The sequence below is a fragment of the Choloepus didactylus genome, chromosome 8, assembly GCF_015220235.1.
Source record: "Choloepus didactylus isolate mChoDid1 chromosome 8, mChoDid1.pri, whole genome shotgun sequence".
Taxonomy (NCBI): Eukaryota; Metazoa; Chordata; class Mammalia; order Pilosa; family Megalonychidae; genus Choloepus; species Choloepus didactylus.
In genome coordinates this window covers 115,332,949-115,352,501 of record NC_051314.1, presented here as the reverse complement: position 1 = coordinate 115,352,501, position 19,553 = coordinate 115,332,949, and the positions used below count along the sequence as shown (strand labels likewise).

Below are 19,553 nucleotides of genomic sequence, written 5' to 3'. Positions count from 1 at the left end.
AGTGTTTGGAGCCTTCTTTCCCTACCTTGGCTAAAATTTTCTGGATAGCAGCACCCCACTCTCATGGTACTCAAATCTGTTTTGGTATCCTTGGGCTGATCAAGCAAATATCATGAAATGGATTAGGTTCAACAATGGTAATTTTTCACTCACAGTTTGAGGCTTGGAAAAAGTCCAAATCAAGCCATCATCAAGGCGATGCTTTCTTCCCAAAGACTGGAATTCTGGGGTGGCTGCTGGTGATCCTGGGGTCCTTAGCTTGTCTCATGGAAAGGCACATGGCAGCATCTCCTGGTCTCTCTGTGTATAATTTTGCAGGATTGCCACAGAAAATTTCCTAAAATCAACAACCTGCAACCCTAATCTTAGAGGTCTTATTACCTGGGAAAGGGCATTTCTTCACTTGATTCAGCATTAAATACTATCCCTCTCTACCCGTGGAGGGCCTACCTGCTCCAGACTGGAATCAGCAGTATAAAAGGATAGTTGTTGGTTGTTTTTATAATTTTGAGCTTGTTTTATATTTTCTCCCCATCCCCATGCATTCATTTGTTACCCAGTTTAAAACCCTTCCAGATAAGAAAAAGAAAAAGGAGGAATAGTAAGGGATAGGAATGATCTTACTTGCATGGATGCTCAAGTAACCTGTGTCTGAGTTCTCTGAGTTTGACAGAGGTTTAAATTTCACTTTTTCTTTCCCAGGGCTCTTCTAAAAATTATCTTAGAGATTCTGGGATCCTGTCTCCTGAAGATCTCTTTTATAGGAAGGTTAAAAATACTTTCTCATCCTTCATCTTCTATATTTCACTTCCACTTCTTTTTGATAGTTCCTTTCTACCTTCTAGGTGGACCTTTTAGATAAAACCCAGGATGACTTCAAGCCAAAGCTCCTTTCCATGTAGCTAACATCTGGTCCATGGGAATATTTGTATCCCTCATACCAATAAATTCAGAGAGCGTAGTTCTATACTATTGTAGTGACAGTCTCCTGACCCCACGACCATAAGAGTTGTTCTCTTGTTCTAGATTTCACAGTGAGAAGTCACACACTAGTCTATGTCCCACAAACACAGGATAAGATACCTCCTGTAAGCACCACTTCCCATTAGCTTGCTCACAGCCCAGCTCTCTTGAAAGGTATCTCTTCAGGAAAGTATTCTCTTTTCTCTATGCTCTGATCCTTTCTTAAACCTTGATCTTGCTGAGAGTTTCAATAGTTCTGAAATACCCTATAGAAATCAGCATATGTATGTTTCTTTTCTTTTGTAATCTAACTTTCTCGTATCCTGATCCTATCAAATTTCCATTGGTTTTCTCTATTTTTGAATGACTAGATGAATCAGTATTTCAATTGTGATGCAAAGAATTTTAAATATTTACTTCCTATATTAAATTTAGATCATTTGATATTTTTAAATTCTGGCAGCACACAATATAATCTAATATGGTTAAATTTAAGTATGAGAGAATTCTCATGTTAAGAGACAGAAATCAGAGAGTCATACCTTTTAATTTTACATATATCCCCCCAAAATATCATCCCCTCTTAAGAATAAGAGTTGAGGTATAGTGAAGAAGGCTAGAAAGAAAAATAGAAATTCAGGTCCTTTCAGTGATGATGGAAATTTGATTAGAAAATCTATACTTAGGAGACAAAGGAGAAGGGAGTTTGTCAAGGTTGGATACTCCAGAAATGTATCCCAAATCATGATGCTTATCCAAAGCAAGGCTATTTTGAGTTTTGCCTATCATTGTAGTCAGGTAATTGTGACATAGTCTCTCCAGTAAAGAACAGCTTTGAGTATGGTAAACCTATTTTACACATCAGTGCATTAAAAAGCATACCTCTATAAAATACAGTTGTCATGGTTGTCATCATATCAGTGAAAAAAAGTGGAGAAAGCCATAAAGGAAACTTTACTGAGCATATCACAAGGGGTGGGGGCAGCGGAAGGCATTTCTTACAACCGAAAGCATATCCTACAGCTACATATCCAGGCCTTTACCTTGTGGCCATTTTACAAATTTTCTTTACATAATTCTGTTTGCACCAATTTGCAGGAAAAAAATTTGTTGATGTGGATTTTGATTTGAGACGCAAATGAACATCAAAAAATTCCTTGCAATTCTGAGGTACATATACTGACATTTATAACTACAAGAGAGCTTTGTAATCTGTGGGCTCCTAAGTGCTTGATGAAATAGTGATTTGTACATTTACTGCTTCTCTTAAAAGCTAGAAATTGAATGTCCCTACAGTATATATTCACTGAAGTCTGTACTTTTAGATTGCAGTTCCCTTCTCTTCTGAATCTCTCACCCCTAGCCCAACATTTCTCTGAAAGAATAAGAGGTATCTGAAACATTTGACATTCAGAAGGTTCCCATGTAATTTTTACGTCATATGCACTGTCTTCAGTATGTATTATGAATTTATTTCAAATGGCTAAGGATACCTTTGTATAATGAGGCAAAGCTTTTATACTAGATGGTCTTGTGCATAAGACATTGTTCTATTATTTGAAAGCTTAACTCTGTCTTAGTTACACAAAATGCAAGATTTAGAAGCATGTAAACCAATAATAGTTATTCAATCTCAGCTGCAAGGGTAACTTACTATGGGCACTGGAGGTTGAGATGGAATATTGTATTTGCATATATACAGTACATGGAAAACTATTCTACCATTTTATGGAGCAGCAATCATATTTAGTTTAATGTCTTTTAAGTCCCATAAAATGATATTAGGAAATTTTGCTATTTGGATGGTGAGCAATCAAAGCTGTGGTGTTAACTCATCATAACACTACTGCTTTGACTCTTCAGGCTTCATTAAATTGGGGATATAAATATGCCAGATCAACCAAATGAAATTGGAATGTTCCTATTTCAGGGTTTAGAGTAGGTTGAATGAGTTTGGTACCTTTTTATATTTGTGGTTAGATCCTGTGCTTGCCTATGTTGTGATTGCGTGGCTATTTCAACAAGAATCAGGATTAACATATGTCATTAATTCTCAACATGATACCATGATTCTCCCAAGGATACACAGAATAGCCATGCCTCACATTATTGTCTTCACCTATTCCCTTGCCCATTTTTTTCTTGTGCACCCAGTACAAGCCCAAAATGTGTCTTGTGGCTATTCCAAGTTAATAGCACATCAGAGCTAAACTACAGCAGCATTGTGGGAAACTTTGAAATAGTCTAGGAATACCAATAGTTGAAATAATACAATTCTTAAAATGTATACTTTTCCAACTGAATATGTGGAGCTTGGAAGTTCTTTCTTTGTTGCCTCTTTTGGAACTCGCTAATTGGTCATCAAAATAAGGAACAGTGACCCACAAAGAAGTTAAAATATTTTACTTAAATTATTTAGACACAGAGACCCAGAAGAAAAGTAAATTTTCTTTTGTAATTTTAAAAAAAGGTTTTAAAACCACTTACTGAAATGTTTGGGATAATGTTGTTATAAAATCAGGCAGTATCTCTACTCTATTCTGTGTTCTATATCTATTTTACCTTCTGATTTCCTGTAGCTTCATTTAATGGTCTATCCAAGACAAAAGGAAATAAAAGTCACTTTGAAATTTTCTTATAATTCTTTCTTACTTCTTAGCTTAAAAAGTAGTATATATATCGCATGAATTAAGATTTCTGCCTTATTTTGTTTTAACTATGGAGCAATCCCTGTGAGACAAGCACATGCCTTACACATGACCCTTACATATTTAAAACCATGGAGATGCAGACTGTCTTCTTGCTGCCATAGGTGTCTGGAGTGAACTGAAGGAAAGAGTTGACATGAAAAGCAATTCTTATTCATTGCTGAGAACATAGAATGGGAGAGATTTTTTCCCAGAATCCCAAATTGGAGCCTAGACAAAATTAAAAACAAACCAACCAACCAGCAAACAAAACCACTATTATAAAGGCTGTTAAGCTTATAGTTTCAATATCTTATAATATCTCACAGTAATATTTATTACCCTATTTTTATTGCAAATACATACTTGCTCAATTTAAAATTAAAAGTTGTTTTGCTGTCTAGCCTGGAAACCTAACCAATGTTTATAAAATTATTCAGTGAAAAAATGTATTCTGAGTTCTAAATCATAAAGATGCACATTTGAAAAATAATTCATTCCTATATTGGTGACCTGTTAGAATCTGTTCAACAAATGGGCAATGTAATCCTGATTGATCTCAGTAAATTGTTTTTGCACTCTTAAAACATTTCCAATTATCTATTAGTCCATTAGCAAGCCACACACTAAGGATATTGACCAATATTGTTATGCTTTTCAGGCTAATTTTTTTTATTTCTAGTTCCCTGAAAATATTTTGAGCTTGTTTCAAAGTAACTAAGAATAATAGAAACTAAATGAAAAAAAGCAAACAATTTCCTTTGTAGAAAATTAATATTTAAAATTTATAAAAAATAGAGATTAGTTTTAATCAATGAAAATTGAAAATTCCTGGATTATTTTAAATTGTCATCTAAATTCCTCAGAATTCCAAGTTTATCTGTCAGCTTGCATGATTCAGGTTAAGATTAACTGTAAAATTGTTGCTTCATTTTTTAAAGTAAAATTTTATTTCAGTATAATTGATTCAAAGTTAAATACAATTATTGGGAAGTAGAAATAGAAATTTTTAATACTTTAGTATCACGTTGGGCTTTTTACTAGATCATTTATTTTGCGGCAAAGCTTAACATACACTAAAGAATATTGCTTCCACTTTCATTGTATAGGGAGTACAAAACCACGTACTGCTAGAAAATAAATTTCACCCTTATTTGCTTACCAGGAACATTGTCAGAAGATTCTTTTCACAGCTCAGAGCCATTATGTCCTGGAATGTCAACTGAAAGTTTGGTTGGTTTCCAGTAGAGAGTTAGTCATTGTGTATCTGTCTGCACCATTCTTATTGTGAGTGACAATCATAAACTATTCTGCTGAATACCACCCCAGTTATTGTTGGCATTTGCTACTTGACGATTTTGTCTTTTTTCACCTAACTCTTTACAGGTGGATAGAAAAATCAAGTAATTCATCAGAAGAGATACAAAGTTAACTCAGTTTCAAAACCTGCCTGTTGTCATTTCCCATAGTTAAGATTTTTAACTGAAGCATTGAATGTCTCACCCTGACCTCGGACCGCAATAATTAATCATTAAATACTGACTGAGGCAGTGGAGTCCAGAAAATATCTCCATACACTACCATATGCTGCAGCCAGCTGCGAGATAGTACTTAGAGAGAAGCAGCACAGAGGAGAACAGAGCCTGACAGTCCCCTGCTGTGAAGTCCAAGTACAGTGTGCTTCGAACTAAGGGCCAAAAACAGAACGCTTGCTACTGTTGACCTTCATTACCTGACACTGTTTAAAAGACAAAATGTCAGTGTTAATGTACTGGAAGTTTAAACATTTAATCACATTTTAATGAGTACACCAGCATTTTTTTAAGCTTTAACATTTTTTTTTCTTTTTCTTAGTTCTTTTTACTCCTTTACAACAAATCACTTTCATAACATTTATCTATTCTCAATAAAAGAAAATTTAAAATTGTCTCCTCAGTGTCTCTAATATATTTCAAAATATTTATTTTTTTATTTTAATTAAGAAATAACTAGACAGAGACGTGGATGCTACCTTCAAATACTTAAAGGATATTGTGTAGAGAAGGAAGTAAATCTACTGTTTTTCTCTAGTGGGGGAGAGGGTTAATAAAAACGAATTAGTGGAAGTTATTAGGAGACATATTTGAACTCAATTTAAGGTTAGAATTTATTAACAACTTGAGCTATTTAATAATGCAACAGCCTCTGTCATGAGGTAGCAAGTTTCCCATTCCATATGGGAACTCCCATTTGATAAGAATGTGGTGATATTGTAATTGGGTATGATGGAAGAGTTCCAAGTGTCTTAAATTCAATTTTACAATTTTGACCACCTACTATATACTTAGCATTGTATTAGTTATGTTATTCTTTCTGTTTAAAAATATATCCCAACCAAAAATATCAACCTTTCTTGCATACTGAGTATAGAAGATAACTCTTATTTGCATCACAGATTTTATTTTTGCTAGAGTAATTATTAACTGTTGCTTGGCTTGCATTAGATAAATTATATATATAGTCTCTATTCTTTCACATGCATATGTAACTGACATTCATGGATGTTCTTTGGAAAACAATTCATCATAGTTATCATAATTAAGTGGGCTCTACTTCATTATCAATTTGCCGTATTTACATCTGGAGAAGGCCTTCTAATTTAGTTGTAACATTGCATAGAAATAATAATAATGAAATACAATTATAAACCTTAAGCTATATGGTTGTACTGGTTTGAATGTATTATGTCCCCAGAAAAAGCTATATTCTTTGATGCAATCTTATGGGGCAGACATTTTAGTGCTGATTAGATTGGAATTGAGTGTTTCCATGGAGATGTGTGCCACCCAACTGTAGGTGATAACTCTGATGAGATAATTTCCATGGAGGTGTGGCCCTGCCCATTCAGTGTGGGCCTTGATTACTGGAGCAGTATATAAGCTCAGACAGAAGGAACCAGCTTGACACAGCCAAGAGGGACACTTTGAAGAAAGCACAGGAGCTGCAGACGAGAGAGAGTTTGAAGACGGCTGCTGAAAGCAGACTCTTGCTCTGGAGAAGGTGAGAGAGGACAAATGCCCCAAGAGCAACTCAGAGTGACATTTTTGAGGAACTGCAGCCTAGAGAGGAATGCCCTGGGAAAAAGCCGTTTTGAAACCAGAACTTTGGAGCAGACGCCAGCCATGTGCCTTCCCAGCTAACAGAGGTTTTCTGGACACCATTGGCCATCTTTCAGTGAAGGTACCAGATTGCCAATGTGTTACCTTGGACACTTTGTGGCCTTAAGACTGTAACTGTGTAACCAAATAAACCCCTTTTATAAAAGCCAATCCGGTTATTCAGGGCGGAGATGTTCCCGAAGGTGGAAGTTCCCTGTGGGTGATCTGTGAGGGGTCTTTTCTAGCCCTGGTTCTGGGCTCGGGGGACGGCGAAAAGCCGAGGGACAGGTGAGGTGCCTCTGGAGCCCTCCGTTAGCAATGAAGAGGATTTTCGGCTTCGGGAGGAGGAAGAGCGATGAGTCGCCAAGCACCGGCAGCCCAGACAGGGACAGCGAGTCGCGGTACCTCCTCCGGGACCGAGACCAGGACCGGGACCTCGGCAAGATCCACAGGGTGGCCAGCTGCGGCAAAGTGGCCAAAGGGCAGCACGCCTTGTTGCTGGGGAAAGACAGCGTGAACGATAAAGACAAGATGAACAGACTCTCCCAAAACCAAACTTCACAAAGCTAATGACTGCTTTTCAGCAATGCAGGAAAAATATAGAAGAAAATCGTAGCATTGGGCAACTAGAAAATACAACCTTGTTAGAAAACAATAGTTCTGATAGTGAACGTGAAGATGTGGTTGAAACCCTCCCAGAGTTGCCAGTCCGAGTCCAGGGCTGCTCCCATGCTGCCTTTCCATCAACTGACCCTGTTCTAAAACCTCTCCTGGAGACTTCAGCAGTCCCTGATGTTACAAAGGAAGGAAAAACAAAGCCAGCAAGTGTAAAAAAAGAAACTGGCATTGATATTACTGAAAGTGCTCCAAGAGAACAAACCAATAGTGGCAATACAACTTTTGTTGTTGGAGTGCAAAAAAATGAGAGAAGTGATGTGATGTCAGCTTTAGGATTGGGTGAAAAGGAAGATATAGAATCACCTTGGGATTCTGAGAGCATCTCTGAGAGTCTTCCACAGAAGCATGTTGCTCATTTTTCTGATGCCACAGATAAGAAAGGAAAAAATATATTAAATGGACAAGCAGAAGATTCTCCTGAGAAACATCCTCATGTGAAACCCATTCAGCCTATCGTTGAAATGAAAGATTCTGCACCTAATAAAGCAGTAAGAATCAAGGATGTATAAACATTTAAATCAGATTTGTCAGCAGAACTAGACTTAAAAATGAAATCAGAGGACAAACATGAGAGGCTTGAAGGAAGTGAAAACAACCAACCACAGTGACAGAACATCAAAAGTATATCAAAATCAAGAATTACAGCAAGATACGCAAAGGTTGAAGAATGAGATAGGTATTTTCCAAGTAGAGTTCTGGGCTTTGGAAAAAGAGAATGTTCAACTTCAGAAACAGGTTGAAGAAGAAAGGAAGAAGCAGAAAGAAGTGTAATGGAAGTATCAGAAAACTTGTATGCTGCTGCTCCTGAGGATGATGATGATGGATTAATTCAACAAAGAAAGAATGAAAAAACTGATAGCAATTTCCTCTTAAGGATAATGATTCTATTAGAAGTCATGCCTTGCATATGAAGGAAGTAAAGAAAAATGAAAATGAAAAATTGACCTCAAAGGAATCTGTGATTGCACCAATGTTCAAGAAGAGAGATTCGCTAACTAGCTTTCTAACACAAGTGAATAATGGAAGCAGTTTAAGTGAAATAGATCAGGATGAAGAAAGGCCTGCAAAGAAAACATCTGATGAAAAGAACAAGGATGAAAAGGAAATTAAGTTTATGGATGACCTTGATGACTTAGACCAGTCATCTGAAACGACTTCAGAGGATTGTGAATTGCCTAACCCTAATTATAAAAATTCTGTGTTGCTAATTGAACAACTTGGAATGGTTTGTAAAGATTCTGTGATCCTATTCAAAATCCAGGATGCAGTGGTTTCACATGAAAAATTAATAGAATTTTAAAAAAATCACTGTGAACTCCTTACAGGAAAAATTAAAACAATGAAAAATAAGGTTAGCAGACTACAAAAGAAGCTATCAGAAACCAAAGAAATGAAACCACACTTAGAGCATAAAAAAGTGGAATGGGAACAAGAACTTTACAATTTGAGATTTACATTAAAACAAGAAGATGAGAAAAGAAAATATGCTGATATGTTGTATGACAGAGTTAGAGAACAATTAAGAAGAAAAGAAGAGCAGTATAATAGAGAAGCTGAAATGAAACAAGAACTTGAACACACTCTTTGAACACTAGATATGGAATTGAGGACTGTAAGAAATAATTTGAATCAGGTTGTAGAAGAGTGAAATGACACCCAGAGGCAACTTTCTCAAGAACAGAATGCCAGAATATTACAAGATGGAATTCTGGCCAGTCACCTTTGTAAACAAAAGGAGATAGAAAAGGCTCAAAAGGAAGTTTTTGATAATCATGAAAAAGAAAAAGATCTTTTGCATAAAAATCACATGTTGCAGGATGAAATTGCCATGCTAAGATTGGAAATAGACACAATGAAAAATCACAACCATGAAAAAGAAAAGAAATATTCTGACAACATGGAAATTGTAAAAGAAAAAAATGATGACCTTCAAAAGACATTAAAACTGAATGAGGAAAAATTAACAAAAAAAGTATTTCAGTATAGTGGACAGATTAATGTTCTGACATTGGAGAATGCAATGCTGACCTCTAAATTAGAGAGTGAAAACCAAAGCAAGGAAAGATTGGAAACAGAAGTTGAATCATACCATTCTAGACTGGCTGCTGCAATAAATGGCCATGATCAAAGTCACATATCAAAAAAAGACCTGGAACTCACCTTCCAGAGAGTAAGAGATGAGTGGTTTTGTTTACAGAACAAAATGAATTTTGATATGTCTAACCTAAAAGATAAAAATGAGATACTTTCTCAACAAATTTCTAAAGCTGAACTTAAATTCAATAGCCTAGAAATTGAGCTCCATCACACAAGAGATGCTCTGAGAGAAAATATTTTGATTTTAGAATGTGTACAAAGAGACCTAAGCCAAACACATTGCCAAATGAAGGAGGTTGAACACGGGTATCAAAGTGAACAAGGTAAAGTGAGTAAATACATTGGAAAACAAGAATCCTTAGAGGAAAGGTTATCCCAACTGCAAAGTGAAAATATGTTGCTTCGACAACAACTGCATGATGCTCACAACAAAGCCGACAGTAAAGAAAAGACTGTAATTGACATCCAAAACCGATTTCAGGATATCATAAAAAATCTTAAAGCCAAAGTGGAAAACAAAGCCTTCTTCTGGAAAAGAGAAATGAGGAATTAACCAGCGAATGTAATCGTTTAAAAGAACAAATATATCCGTATGAAAATGAAAAAGTAGAGAGAGAATTGCAAGAAGCACAGGATCGACATACAGAGGCACTACGATGTGCTGAGTGAACACAGGTTCACATGCAGAAGATTGACATTGAAAACACCAAGATAAAAGTTACAATTAAAGAGCAAATGGGCTAAATTGAACAGCTTCAGAAAAACCTGTTGGGTACCAATTTGTCTGAAGAAGAAAAAGAACAATTAAAGAAATTTACTGAGCTTAAACAATCTCTGGAATATCGTTTGGATCAAGAAATGGAGAAAAATGGTAAATTAGAAAAAGAAATTATTGAATTTAAGAAACTCTTAAAGTTGACAAGAAAGAAGTTAAATGAATATGAAAATGGAGAATTTAGTTTCCATGGAGATGTAAAAACCAATCAAATTGGAAGTGGCAAGATGGCAGCATAGAGAGGAGTGGAAACTAAGTAGTCCCCCTGGAACAACTACAAAAAACCAGAAACAACTAGTAAATAATCCAGAATAACTGCGGGGGGGCAAACGAGATCATCCACTCATCATACACCAACCTGAATTGGGAGGAATGCCCGAGAACACAGCATAAAATCTGTAAGTAAAACCTGCGGATCCAAGTTGTGAGACCCCCCCCCCTCCCCCATAGCCTGAATGGCAAAGCCTCGTGGTGCCAGAGAGAAGCTCTCTCCCAGCAAGCAAATATACCTCAGCTGAGCTCCAACTGGGGTTTTAAGTAGCGAGTGTGAACTGCTCACTACAGGTACACATCCCCAAAAAAACAGAGGCTTTGGGTGACGACTGACCTGGGAGAGCCGGAGGATCGCCTTGGACTGGGTCTGAAGGGGACTATATGTTTCTTTTTCGGCTCAGTGGAGAAAGCCCCAGACATTTTCAGTTTCCAGGGCTGTGACTCAGAGAAGAGTGGAGACAGCACAAGCAGAGAGTAAGACCACTGAAATGCTAATAACCTCCACCTGGGAGGTCTGTCTTCTCTAGGAGGAAAGGGGTGGGGCCCTTTCCATTCAGAACCAGACCCCAGAGCCTGGGGGAACATGGCCATATCTCCTCACACCAGTCAAGAATTATAGGCTAACAGGTATCACCTGCTGGGCAGAAAAGCACAGTGACCTGAGGCATCAAAGGGTGGAGCAATTTTCTAAGACACATCCTCAGGGAAACCAGATACTGAATATTTCTTCCCTCTGGGACCTGAACCTGTTCTGGTCTGGGAAAACCTGATTTGGATAACCAAGGAAACCATGCCTAGACAACAGAAAATTACAACCTACACTAAGAAAAACAAAGTTATGGCCCAGTCAAAGGAACAAATGTACACTTCAACTGAGATACAGGAATTTAAACTAATGCTAAATCAAATCAAAAAGTTTAGAGAAGATACTGCAAAAAAGATAGAGGCTGTAAAGGAAACACTGGGCATATATACGGCACAAATCAAAAGTTCAAAAAAACAACTAGTAGAATCTATGGAAATGAAAGGCACAACACAAGAGATGAAAGACACAATGGAAACATACAACAGCAGATCTCAAGAGGCAGAAGAAAACACTCAGGAACTGGAGAACAAAACACCTGAAAGCCTACACGCAAAGGAGCAGATGGAGAAAAGAATGAAAAAATATGAGCAACGTCTCCGGGAACTCAAGGATGAAACAAAGTACAATAATGTACGTATCATTGGTGTCCCAGAAGGAGCAATAATAGAGGAAATAATTAATGAAAATTTCCCATCTCTTATGAAAGACATAAAATTACAGATCCAAGAAGCACAGCATACTCCGAACAGAAGATATATGAATAGGCCTATGCCAAGACACCTAATAATCAGATTTTCAAATGTCAAAGACAAAGAGAGAATCCTGAAAGCAGCAAGAGAAAAGCGATCCATTACATACAAAGGAAGTTTAATAAGACTAAGTGCGGATCTCTCAGCAGAAACCATGGAGGCAAGAAGGAAGTGGTGTGATATATTTAAGATACTGAAAGAGAAAAACCGCCAACCAAGAATCCTATATCCAGCAAAGCTGTCCTTCAAATATGAGGGAGAGCTCAAAATATTTTCTCACAAACAGACAATGAGAGACTTTGTGAACAAGACACCTGTCCTACAGGAAATACTAAAGGGAGCACTACAGGGGTGATAGAAGACAGGAGTGCGTGGTTTGGAACACAATTTTGGGAGATGGTAGCACAACAATGTAAGTACACTGAACAAAGGTAACTATGAATACGGTTGAGAGAGGAAGGTGGGGAGCATGTGAGACACCACAAGAAAGGAGGAAAGATAAAGACTGGGACTGTGTAACTTGGTGAAATCTAGAGTATTCAACAATTGTGATAAAATGTACAAATCTGTTCTTTTACGAGGGAGAACAAGCAAATGTCAACCTTGCAAGGTGTTAAAAATGGGGAGGCATTGGGGGAGGGATGCAATCAGCATAAACTAGAGACTGTAACTAATAGAATCATTGTATTATGCTTCCTTTAATGTAACAAAGGTGATATACCAAGGTGAATGCAGATAAGAGGGGGGGATAGGGGAGGCATGTTAGACACTTGACATTGGTGGGATTGTCTGATTCTTTATTCCACTTTGATTTAAGGTTATTTTTCCTTTTGCTGCTTCCTAGCTGTCATTTTTTTTTCCTCTTTCTTTTGCCTCTCTACCTTCTTTGACTCTCCCTCCTGCCTTGTGGAAGAAACGTAGATGCCCTTATTTAGAAAGTGGTGAAGGTGGTGAACACATAAATGTATGACCATGCAGAGAACCATCGATCATTTACTTGGGATGGAATGTATGGTCAGTGAACAAAACCATATTAAAAAAAAATGGGTTGATGACAAAACCTCGAGGGCAATATACTGAGTCAAATAAGCCAGACACATAAGGACAATTATTGCAGGGTCTCACTGATAGGAACTAATTATAATATGTAAACTCATAGACATGAAATATAAGGTACCAAGATATAGGACGAGGCTTAAAAATGGGGAGTGGTTGCTTAGTATGAGCAGAATGTTCAATTAGGATGAACTTAAATGTTTGGAAATGAACAGGGGTGTCGGTAGCAAGATGTGAGAATAACTAATAGCGCCGAATGGTGTGTGAATGAGGTGGAAAGGGGAAGCTCAGAGTCATATACGTCACCAGGAGGAAAGCTGGAGGTCAAAAGATGGGAATGTATAAAACTGAATCCTGTGGTGGGCAATGTCCACGATCAACTGTACAAATACTAGAAATCGCTTCCATGAACCAGAACAAATTATGACAATACAATTAGAAGTCAATAATAGAGGGGCATATGGGGAAGAACTATACACCTATTACAAACTATATACTACAGTTAGTAGTATTTCAACATTTTTTCATAAACAGTAACAAATGTACTATATCAATACTACGAGTCAACAATTGAGGGGGGTTGGTTAGGGATAGGGGAGGATTAGTTTCCTTTCCTTTTTTCATCTTTCACTTTATTTCTTGTCTGGAGTAATGAAAAGTTTCTAAAAATTGAACAAAAATTAAGTGTGATGGATGCACAGTTGTATGAGGGTACCCAAGGGCAAGTGATTGTACACTTTGGATCTTTGGATAATTGTATGGTATCTGAACAATCTCAATAAAAATGAAAAAAAAAAAAAAAAGAAGAAGTAGTGAACCTCAAAAGTCATGTAGAAATGAATATGCTAGAATATGCTCAACTAGAACAATATAAATGGGAGATTGAAGAAAGAGCCAGACAGGAGATAGTAGAAAAATTAAAAAGAAGTCAATCTGCTTGTACAGGTTAATTTATTTATTTGTGATATGCTTTGATTTGTGACATTGTAAATTATATTTTGGATTTATAACTCACATAACTTTCCTCTGCTTCCCTTACAGCAATTTGTTTTATAGATTTCTAGAAGGAACATGGCACTTGTGTCTCACTTTAAATATTTCAGTTTCCACCATTGTCAGTAAATTGGTCTTTGGGGATAAAGATTCTCATTAGAGAATCACTTGATTATTAAGACCAGTTGGCATAAAACAAGACCATTGGGGGGAAAATTATGATTTAAAAATTGTACTATACTTTTGGGTTACTCTTAAGTGATATTGCTTAATTGTTAAAATTTTAGATTGATTTTATTTTTCTTTGCGTTATCAGATCAATAAGCACCAATATCAGAATGATTTGACTTTTTTTATAGTTCCTGTGTATCCAGCTGACATTAACGATAAATATTGTAAACTTCAGCTTTCTCACATATTTAAAATTGCTTTCTCAATCATTAATTAAAAAGACTGGAAGAAAAAATATACTATGATTATTCAGGTTATAATTATTTTTATTATGTATTCCTTTAATTTGCTTTAGATACAAACAGCATCTCAAGAAAACTTACAGCAGTTAAGGGAGAATAATAACTCTTCATTAAGAAGTCAGATGGAACTCAGAATAAAAGATTAAGAATTTGAACTTTCCAAAATGAAAGCTTAACAAGAAGCTTCTAATAAATCAGAGCTGGAAACATACAAGCATCTGTATCTAGAAGAACTAACAGAAAGATGTCAGACAAACTAAACAGGTAAGTCAAAACACAGAATCATGGAAAATGAATTTAGCTCATTAATTTGCCTCTAAAGTATAATTTTTAGTTAGGTTTATGAGATTGGTAGGAAATGAAAGCTAGCTTTACAGTATAATTTGGGGAAATTATGTCAGTAAATGAATTTATATTTAAAATGTTAGTCTAGGATGGTTTGTATCCCCCCTTGTTTTTTGTTTGTTTCTTTTTTTGTTTGGTTTCACATGGCATTATTTTTTTTCCTTAATATTCTCATATAGTAAGACTGGTATACCAGTATTAAAGCAAAAGTATTTTTTTTGTGTGTTTTTTTTAAATTAGAGATGTAGGTTTACAGAAAAATCACACAGAAAATACATTTTCCCTGTATCCCACTCTTATGCAGTTTTCCCTATCATCAACACTTAGCACTAGTGTGCTTCCTTTGTTATAATTGATTAATCAATATTATTATAATTACACTATTAACTATTGTCCATAGTTTACATTAGGGTTCACTATTTGTGTTGTACAGTCCTTTGGTTTCTTTTTCAAATTTACTCTAACAATGTATATACAACCTAACATTTCCCCTTTTAACCACATTCAAATATACAATTCATTAGCGTCAATCACATTCATGGTTTTGTGCTACTGTCACCACCATCCATTACCAAAAATTTCTATCACCCAAAACAGAAATTGTACCAAATAAACATTAACTCCCCATTCCCTACCCCCACCCACCTCCTGGTTACCTGTATTCTAGTTTCTGATTCTATGAATTTGTTTATTCTAATTATTTCTTATCAGTGAGATCATACAGTATTTGTCCTTTGGTGTCTGACTTCTTCCACTCAACATGATGCCTTCAAAGTTCATCCATGTTGTCGCATTATCAGAACTTTATTTGCTTTTATGGCTAAATAACATTCCATTCTATGTGTATACACATTTTGTTTATCCATTCATCGGTTGATGGACACTTGGGTATTTCCGTCTTCTGGCAATTTTGAATAACGCCACTATGAACATCAGTGTGCAAAAAAAAAAAAAAAAAAAAAAAAGGCCAATCCATCTCTGGTATTTTGCATTCCAGCAGCATTAGCAAACTAGAACAAAGGTCTACCAAAAAAATCATATGGTTCAGAGCTTCTTCCTTAGGCATTTATTATAGCCCCATTTTAAAGATGAAGCAACCAAAGTATCAAAATTGTTAACTAACATTTAAACAATTCCCAAGTAGTGAATAGAATGGCTGAATATAGTGTCTACGAATTTTGAACCTGAGGAATTTTGCACAGATTTTAGTTTATGCAATTTTCCTGTCAACTATGTTAGCTATTGCCATATAATGTTCAAGCTTTGCTCCTCTAAGATAGAGCATAGACATAGCTAGGGATAAGACGTGTATTTACAAAACATACGGAAATATTTCTGATACATTAATTTTAAAAATTAGGTTTACTCTTTTTTGTTTTATCTAGAAACTGTTGTTTTTATTTGTTTTTACTTGATATTAATACCAGAAATGTTTACAGAATGATAAAAATGTAAACTAGTATTTTTTACAAACTTACGTACACGTTTGGCAGTGTTTCCCTCATGGACGACATTGCTTGGAATTTAGTGGTACTTTTTTTTTTTATAAGTATCACTATAAGTAACTGTACAGGTGCATGTGTGTGCATAACTCTTTCAACCAAGAATTGAAACACTCACGAGAAGGGAACATTTAAAATTCTTTTAACTTCCTGAAATTTGGTAGTTTTCTTTATCTGTTTTAGTGGCATTAGAACTAGATTCAAGATGATTCACATATCAAAATTATCTGATAAGATGTGTGAATACAAGCTTTCTATCCACCAAATGTCCTAGTCAACAGGACCATCAATATTTTTTTTCCTTTTTGATTAAGGATTCAAATATGTTAATTCCCTAGGCACAATTTTTTTCACTTCTTGTTTGAGATATTAGTGTTCTGTGCCTCCAGCTTGCGCTTTCTAAAACAATAGCTGCTTATTTGAAGACTGCAGTTAGTTTGGTAGTTACCGACCAATGTCTCTCTTTAGTTTATAGCTTCTATCCCTTCCTTCATGGGCAGGCATCTACAGTTTCCTTGTGACTCTCGCCCCGCCCCCCCCACCGCCGATTCAATATTAATGCCAACTGCCAACATCAAAGAACAAAGAGAATGAAAAAATATTTCTCACAATTTAGATTTTCTAGAGCATAATGGTCTTTCAATATTTCTCAAATTGATCCAGCTTTATACTTCATTTACATGCATCTAATTTTAGGTTACTTTTTTTTGTCACATAACACCTGAAACATGAATAATTTCATGACCTGTAGCATATAGGAAAAAAAAACTCTCCTAAACTCATGGTAAAAACTAAATTACGTCTTTCATGAAGAATTAATGCTGTTGTCAAGATAAAGAATAGTAAAGCAACCTGATTTAGGATTGAAACATCTGTTTTATTTTACCATCTAAACAAAATTTCCTTGCAGTTACAATTGTGAGTAGCAACAAATATTTTTAATTATTTTTGGTGTTTCTTTATAATACAAATTTTTTTAATGTATATGATATATAGTTTTTACAAACAAGAAAACAGAAAGGAAAACCCTCAGATGATCACTACTTTTATAAACTACAGTGTGAAAGATATTGGGCAAATTTTGGGCATCATATATTATGTGAAAAATGAAGTGATATAGCAAGTTAAAAAAAAACAAATGGTATTGTGTTTCTGTGTTAGCTCCTTTGGTAAACTCTTGAAACAAATAGAGAAAATGTACCTTTTGCAAACTTTGACACATATGGCTTAAAATGGGCTTTACATGCCTCTAATAGATACACAGGAATTCAAGCCCTGAAGGGCTTGGTGACATAAATCCAAATAAATACCAACAAAATAAATAAAAATTCAAATGGAAAGAAATGAAGCTACTTTCAAGATACTATATATCTATCTAACTTAATTTTATGTGAAGAACAGTTTCTTGGAAAACATTTTACAGTTCTCACAGCATAAAAGTGAAGAAATCAAAATCACTCTTAATTAAAGCTCTTTCTCAGTTCACTAAGGAATACTGAGAGAATTCCAAAATATATTAGAGCACTCCACTATGAATTTGACTGTATTTTACAACTTGAAAAATTTTCATTTTTATGATGCCATGAGCTTGCTACTTAATAGAAAATGTTTTATTGACATTTATGTTCTTTACCTAATGATGTGTATTTAAATGATAGCTGCCATCTTCATAGAAGTAACTGTTGAAAGAGGAATGAGAGTGGGAATAGGGAAACTTGGTCTCATTCTAATTGTACAAATTGGGAATAAAACCTTGAACCAAACATTTCACCAATTTGGCTACTGGGTTTAATTAAATATACCATACAGCTCCAACATTGTGTGATTGTTTTTATTATGTTTTATGTTTATTGATCCATGAAATATTATTTATAATATATATTATATATATTACATATATCTTGTTTTCTATTTGTTCCTAAGTATAAATGTACTAATTAATTATTTTTAATGCATTTTAATGATCTGAATCCCTTAATACTGTCAATGATCTTCAGAAAAATGCCAGGCATGGAACATCAAAATTTGTCCCCAAAATACAATCTACTATTATGCCCAGTAGAGAGCACTTAGACTTACTATTGTTGCTCACAAAAATTCTGGCCTTTAAAAAATCTGCAAATCATAAGATATATTCAGACTTGATTTAGTTAATTTTATCAACATTAATCAAAGTACAAAGAAAATTATTAATTCCGATCACCATTTTGTTCTTTGTCAATTTACAATTTGTGTTTTTTCTTTCTCTGTTCTTAAAGGTATGTTCAGCACCACATACTTAAAATGTTGTCATTAATGTCTGTATTATCCAGAATAAGAACCTGAAAAACAAACTTATTAAACATAATCAAAGATACTACATTCAAACTTTACCTCTATCATTGACAACATAGTATCTTGTAGTTTATGTTTCTAATGAACAATAATCTACCCTTTCACTGAAAGTACAATTTAGATGTTTCTAATACATTAACTAGGAAACAAACTAATATTTACTTCTAAAACTGACCACTCATGTATTCCTTTTAAAATTACTATGAAAATGTTTTACTGTTCCCAACATAATTCAAAATTAGAATTTCTATTATTTCTTCAAGAACAATTCTGACTTTATGAATTATTTTCTGAACATAGATCTACCTTGTACACAATTATACAATTGCCACTGTTGCTTTAATATACTGTTTTGCAATTATTTGTTTTTGATTCCTTTGCAATCAGCTTCCAAGATGGCCCCTAATGATCTTTTCCTCCCTCCCATATTGAATCACAGTTGGTTTTTGTGATAAAATTAATACAAAGAAAGTGATTATATTTGATTTCCCTGGTTAGATCAAGAAAGAATGCAAATTCTGCTTTGTTTCCTTTTTTAAATTTATTTTCTTTTTACTTTTTACAAATAATCGCCTACCTTCCCAGGTAACATATAATCTGCTTTCTATCTCTGTGAATTTGCCATTTCTAGTTATCTCTTACAAGTAATGTACAATTTTTGTCCTTATGTGTCTTGCTTATTTCACTAAGCATAATGTTCTCAAGATTCTGCATGTCACAGCATGTTTCATAACTTCATTTTTTCTCATGCCCAAATAATATTCCATTGTGTGTCTGTACCACAGTGTGTTTATCCATTCGTTTGTTGATGGGCACATGGGTTGTTTCCAGCTTTTAGCTATTGTGAATAAAGCTGCTATAAACGTTGTTGTATAAGTATCTGTTTCTGACCCTGTTTTCACTCT

General features: G+C 35.1%; 1 pseudogene; it reads left to right on the top strand.

The window, feature by feature from the left end:
• The first annotated feature begins 7,105 nt into the window (after positions 1-7,105).
• LOC119542887 lies at positions 7,106-10,576 on the top strand (annotated as a pseudogene).
• The last annotated feature ends 8,977 nt before the right edge of the window (positions 10,577-19,553 follow it).